This window comes from Choristoneura fumiferana, chromosome 10 (genome assembly GCF_025370935.1).
Source record: "Choristoneura fumiferana chromosome 10, NRCan_CFum_1, whole genome shotgun sequence".
Taxonomy (NCBI): Eukaryota; Metazoa; Arthropoda; class Insecta; order Lepidoptera; family Tortricidae; genus Choristoneura; species Choristoneura fumiferana.
Window position 1 is genome coordinate 10,635,295 of NC_133481.1, and position 6,595 is coordinate 10,641,889.

A 6,595-nucleotide genomic window follows, 5' to 3' on the forward strand; every position below is an offset into this window, starting at 1 on the left:
TTGGGATATGTATCATTTGCCAAAAATATTTTCTGTGAAAAGCCTGGATCCCCAACCAGAGATTCAAACTGCAACATATTCATGCCAGACTATGAAATTTGATGCAGTTTGTTGATCTGGTTATATTATGCTATAGGTAAATGACCTATGTAAACATGAGTTGTTACAGTATAAACCAGTATGCAATCAAGAAACAGTTAAGTTCACACACTCTGAGAGTATATACTGCCAGTGTCACTCCTGTAAACTTAATCATTTGGGTTTAAAAATCTTTGCGATGCAACAATCTCATTGATTGGATGCTGAAATTTTAGTTTTATAGATGTGAATAAGTTTGAAACTTGCTAGGTAAAAGTGCAGTTTATATATACCTGAATAATCACATGGGAATTTACGACAATAGTGTACAGTCAAGTGTAAAAATATGAAGTTCTTCAAAGTTTCAAAAATAAGACCGCAGTCTCTTATTCCAGCGCAATAAGGCCATAGTTACATATTTTTGAGTGGTTCAAATAGATACTAATTTTTCATTTGACTGTACCTACTCCCCTGTTTTTTCGTGTGTTTTAAGTTCAAAAATATGCACTCCTTCATGCCTCTAGCCGTAAGGTTGGTGTCTATACATTTGATTCAATGGCTGTATATATATACACACACAATGTTTTGTAGGCACATTATATACGGGCATGAATTATCAGGGCGTGTATTATTATTGTACACTAGCTGGTGCCCGCGGATTCGCCCCGGTATAGTTTTTTTTTTACTTTCTAAATTTTCTTTTATAAGAACCTTCTGACAATAGCAAACACAACTAAAAAAGAATTAGCGAAATCGGTCCAGCCGTTCACGTGTGACTCCGTGACCAAGGGAAATAGGGATTCATTTTTATGTAATATAAGATTCTGAGGTGACACTTGTGTAGACATACATTAACTACACTCAAGTAAATAAACTGCTAGTAACTATGAATTGAGTATTTGTTGAATATCTAGGTAGCTTTTAAATATGACGCCATTTTATAGTCTAATTTAAACTAGACATGAATATTCCATATTATAGTTATGGATTCCTAAGCAGGTTTTTTTAATTTGCTATGGACCCCAACTTGAACTCGTGTTAATTTTAAGTCAAACAAAATGTTTTATTTGAAGTTAATAATTATAAGTTAGTTGTAAGTGAGATGTTGTAATGTTTTGAATAACTGGACAACATTAAAAATTTTCAAACAAATTTGTATTTTTTTTGTAAAAATAATTCCACATTTTTTGTCAAACAGTTTGCCCATGTTACACTGAAGTAGCACGTGAGGCATTTTACCTTAGCTTGGGCTAACCAAAGTCATTAGATGATCTCTGGCCTGTGTTTCTTCCACAGATTAACTGGAAGTAACTAACTGGTCGGCTGATCTGTCGGGCTAACAAGGTGTTTACAAGAGATAAGACTAAGCTAGATTAATTGTTTGCCCTGGAAACCGAAACCACTGCCAATTTCATTAAAATCGTTAGGAACTTTTCTGAGATCGTCGAAATGAATATACACATATATAGACCTTGATATACATGGTACAGGCACCAGCACCAATATCTGATACAACAAGCGTGCATAAATATCTGAGACGAGTCTATTTCTAGGGCCAGAAGGACGTGTCAGATATTTTGGACGCTCCGCTGTAGCAATATTAATGCTGGTGTCGCGGCTAAGCGCGAATTATACCTGAAAGTGAGCTAACCTTAAACTGTAATTGACATTGTATTGGTAACACTGGCAGTATAATAAAGTAATTGTTTTATGGCACCTGACAGCTGTCACTAGTTTGAATTTTAACAGTCGAAAATAAGGCGGGACTGATAACGGAATAGGACATTAACTTGAATAAAGAGTATGTAAGGCGGATAGAATAGAAGTTGCACATTACGTTAGTGCATCCAGTAAGAGAACAATCACTGGTGAGTTCCTTAAGCTTTTCCTTACATATCTAATGTCCGTTATAAAGCAATATGATCAAGAGAATAACACTAATCGTGATAAGTAAAGTTTGTAAGACAAGATTGCTTGTTGAGCTTTCATAGTAATTAAATGTAATCAAACCTTTGTATAGAACCGTGTGTTGGTTCTGGTGGTTTGGGCTGGCTGTGAGGGGATTTGTTGGGAGGCCAGTGGGCGGAAGCCCGATTTCCTCACATACCCACTTGAGGGTATGTGATAGTAAACGAGATTAAATGATCTAAGAGTTATATCTAAAGTTCACGAACAGTGTTCATCTGATGATCATATTATTAAACTAGTATATGGCGATAGTTGTAGGTATATTGCGAAGCTATACCATGAACCCCGTAAGGACGTCGCCACATATTTTGGTGGAGATGGCTGGGATACTTTGACTTTACCAAGTGGAACAGTGTTAATTTGGCACACAGAATTTCGCGATTCAATCTTCAAGCCTCGCTGCTGTAGTGTCAGTATACATTGAACAGTTAGAATTCTTTGTATGTATGATCAGGGCGCAGGCCCGCTGACTGCCAATTTTGCGAAATTTAGAGGGAGTTCCTCGTGGGCAGACTCAGTTATCAGTTATCATATGTGAGAGGCGCTTCCTCACTGACAGGCAGAATGAAGAGAACGGTGAGCCATAGTGTTGGTTATAAATGGACAGAGGGCGTAAGCCCACTGACTTCCAATTTTGCGAAATTTAGAGGGAGTTCCTCGTCGGAAGAGTCAGTTCATAATAATCCATTTTAGTAGAGGTACTGCCTCACCAACAGGCTGCCAATAATAAAAGTCATTGCTTAAGAAAAATCCTTGGCTTCAGAGGGCTAAAGTAGATGTCCTGTGCGATTGTTAATGAAAACAGTAATTAATGCAGGAGTTGCAAGGTTGGTTATTAAAGAGCCGTAAAATTCTTAGCATGAAACGAGGGTAAGTTGTTGATTAAATTCGCGGTTTAAAGATATTAACAAAACTAAAGAGATTTCCTGCTTGGTAGAGTAAAGTGCAGCCCGGACGGAATTTTAATTAAAAAGGGTCAGTCATGATTTTGTCTTATGAAAAGAAGGCAATTGCCAAGTTGGACAGGTATAGTGTTCCGTGAAATTTAATTCCTTGGCATAGAAGGCCATATTTAAGAGGTGACAGTGACAGTAAAGTTGACCAAATAAGCATAAAATTCCAAGCATAGAATCAACTGCTTTTGCTATTTTGTCAAAAAAAAAAAAAATGTCGACAGATTGTGTCGGTCGCATTATTTATTGACGTAACTTAGCCAAAGTACGGACTAGCAATTTAAAACGATTTTATTTATTTATTCTTTCAATTTTCAATTTATTCTGATAATATTTGAAAGATTTCAAAATACTTTTATTTATTTTCACTTAATTAACGTTATCGGTTCGTATGAATTTATGTTTGAGCGTGTGGGAGCTGCTTTACAATAGTAACACTTGTGTACGTTCGGATACACAATACACGGTAAGTACAAGTTTACGATTTCTTAGATATAAGATGAATGATAATAAATAAAAGTATATCAATAAAAGGCTAACTGGTTTTATTTTATCTTTTAAGATATTGTTATTTAACTACTGAAGATTATTCTAACGTGTTTTGGATAGCCGCCGTTTTATTTTTATTTTTGGTAATATAGTGAACGAAACTGAATGTGAATGGTGAACTTTAGAACACAAGGTATCCGAACGCGCATCGTCGAGTCTTCGGTATACCCGCGCACCCTCGTAGAAAAAAAAAATGTTTTGTTCAGTTCTTGGTGAAAAGAATTTATTTTCAGATTTTATCGCTTACATCGAACCGAATATTAATAAATATATAACAAGTCGTTATTATAAGTGGTGTGGTCTAAAAGGATTAACAATTTTGTGAAATTGCAAGATAAGAAAGTACTCTCTGTTCATCGTTGTAAACCATCGTTGTAAGTTATTGTTGTCTTGATAAAATCAGATCAACACAGTACTTTGGAAGTAAAAGGATTGGAATATTAGTAAAATCGTTACTTTCCAATTAATTTCAGGTCAACAACAATCGAGAGTATTCGAGTATAATTAGGATTAGGATTAAGGAGTACGGGTCCGTCCGAATAATTTTGTTCTCTACGAATAGCTGAAAGCCATCAGGTAGGAAGTCTAAAGTAGATAATCTAAAATAGCATTTTATTGTAAGAAGTTAATTTAAGTGATATAAGGTGATAAGTGGTTTAATTTTTCTCATTAAAATTTCAGTCGGCTTCACAATGGAACAAGCTTTACGAGCTAGGCTCGCGTTGAGACAAAAACACCTCTGTGATCTCATTGAAACGGCCAAAGCAATGCTGGAAAGCGAGATCGGCATTCCCCTCATTCAAGTTTCTCAAATGTGTCTGAAATTAAAGACTGCTATTGGGGCATTAGAAAAAGAAACCTTTTTATTTATAGATAAATGTCAGGATGAAGAAGGTCTAGTTCCCCAATGCACCGAGGCGCAAATGATGGGTGAGGAGGTACTAGCAAGTTTAGAGGCTGTAAGTCAGGTAAATGTAGCAGAAAAGACAACAGCAGAGCAAGTGTCAAGATTGCCCAAACTTGACTTATGTAAGTTTAACGGAGATATTTTAAAATGGACTGAATTCTGGGACAAGTTTGAGGCTAATATCGACTCTAGGAACTTGAAAGATGTGGACAAGCTGTCTTACCTATTAAGTACGCTAGAAGGTGCAGCGTTAGAAACGGTAGAAGGCCTAGGTGCTACAAATGCCAACTATACAATAGCTGTCGACGTCTTGCAGAAAAGATATGGTGCGAAGGACAAAGTAGTTGATGCTCACTATGCTGCGATCAATAATTTGACTGTCGCAGCCAACCTGCCAAGTGAGTGTCGACGTAATCTCAACCATATTGAGAAGCACCTCAGGATTCTTGCGGCATACGGAGAAAATATTGAAAGTAATCACCTGAGAGTTGCAATAACCTCAAAATTTCCGGGACCTGTTCTTTACCAGGTGAAGATTTTGTCCAAAGACAGTAGGATCGCAGAGCTCAGGGACTGCTTGGAGAAAGTGATCACTGCTATGGAACATTCCAGTGCACCTATACCATCTAGCTCGACGAATATTCCACTTGAAACATCTACAGAAGCCTTGCACGTTTGTGAAAATCGACTAAGCAAACGCTTCATTAAGCCGAGGAAGTATGAAGCCCAAAAAGTGAATTTCACTCTGAACAGGAAGAGGAAAGATGGGAAAAATCAAGGTCCCCAAGAGAAGAAATCAAAAAAGGAATGTGTATTTTGCAGTGAGGAACATTACAGTGACCAGTGCGAAAAATACAGCACTGTTATGGAAAGAAAACAAAAATTGGGTAACAAATGTTATGTCTGCTTCCGAGAAGGACACAGGGCTAACAAGTGTATCAGGATTCCTCGGATAAGATGCTATCATTGCAAAAGACCACATAACTCTGCTTTATGTAATAGGAAATTTGCTGTTGCTAAGAGTGAGTCAGACAACCATTTTAATTTCAATTATAATAAAGTAGATAACTTACTGACAAATGTCAAATCTTATTTGCAGACGGCAACAGCAAAGCTAATCCACAACAATAAAGAAGTCCCATGTAGGTTACTTCTTGACTCTGGGAGCCAACGAAGTTACCTAACTACCAAAATGGCAAAGCAACTGGATTTGACTACGAACACCGAAGACCTACTTGTCATCTTCACATTTGGATCTACGACCGCAAGGGAAATGCCAAGCCCAGCTGCGGAAATCAAATTACTGACGAAAAGAGGTATTGAAAGAGATATAAGGGTGAATTTAGTGCCACATATCACAGACAAGATTCCAGTACCAGAATGGAATGCATCAGACATCAATGTTGACATATGTGCAGATGATAATTCACTTGGTGATTGTATTGACCTCTTAATTGGGAACGATTGCTACTTTTCTTTCATACGCAGTAAGCACCAAGTCCAAGACAATTTATTCCTTGTGGACACAGATTTCGGTTGGCTTATCTCTGGCAATTATCATGAAGAGCAAGAAGGAAGTACTTTATCCATCGTAACATATTGCCAATGCCATGAGCCTGGATGTCCATATTTTAGTGAGCCAGACCTACCATTGCGTACCATTGATATGAAATTCCTTTGGGCTCTCGAAAGTATAGGAATAACAGACTCTCCTAAGACCACTCGAGAAGAGGAAGCGGTGAAACATTTCAATTCGACAGTAGAATATAGCAATGGAAGGTACGAAGTCAAGTGGCCGTGGATTGAATTTCCACCAGAATTACCTACCAATTTTGGACTAGCATATGGACGTTTGAAAAGCCTACTGCGGCGTTCTAATGATGAGACAATTAAAGAATACCAGGATATACTCAAAGAACAGTTAGAGGCTGGCATCATAGAGATTGTGGAATCTCGACCAAGGAATGAAAATGTACCTGTTCATTATTTGCCTCATCATATAGTCCAGCAGAATGGTAAACGAGGCAGGATCGTTTACGATGCTTCTGCAAAATTAAATGGAAAGAAGAGTTTGAACGAGTGCCTGTATCGTGGTCCATCTATGATTGAAGACATGACTGCATTAATTCTTCAGTTTCGA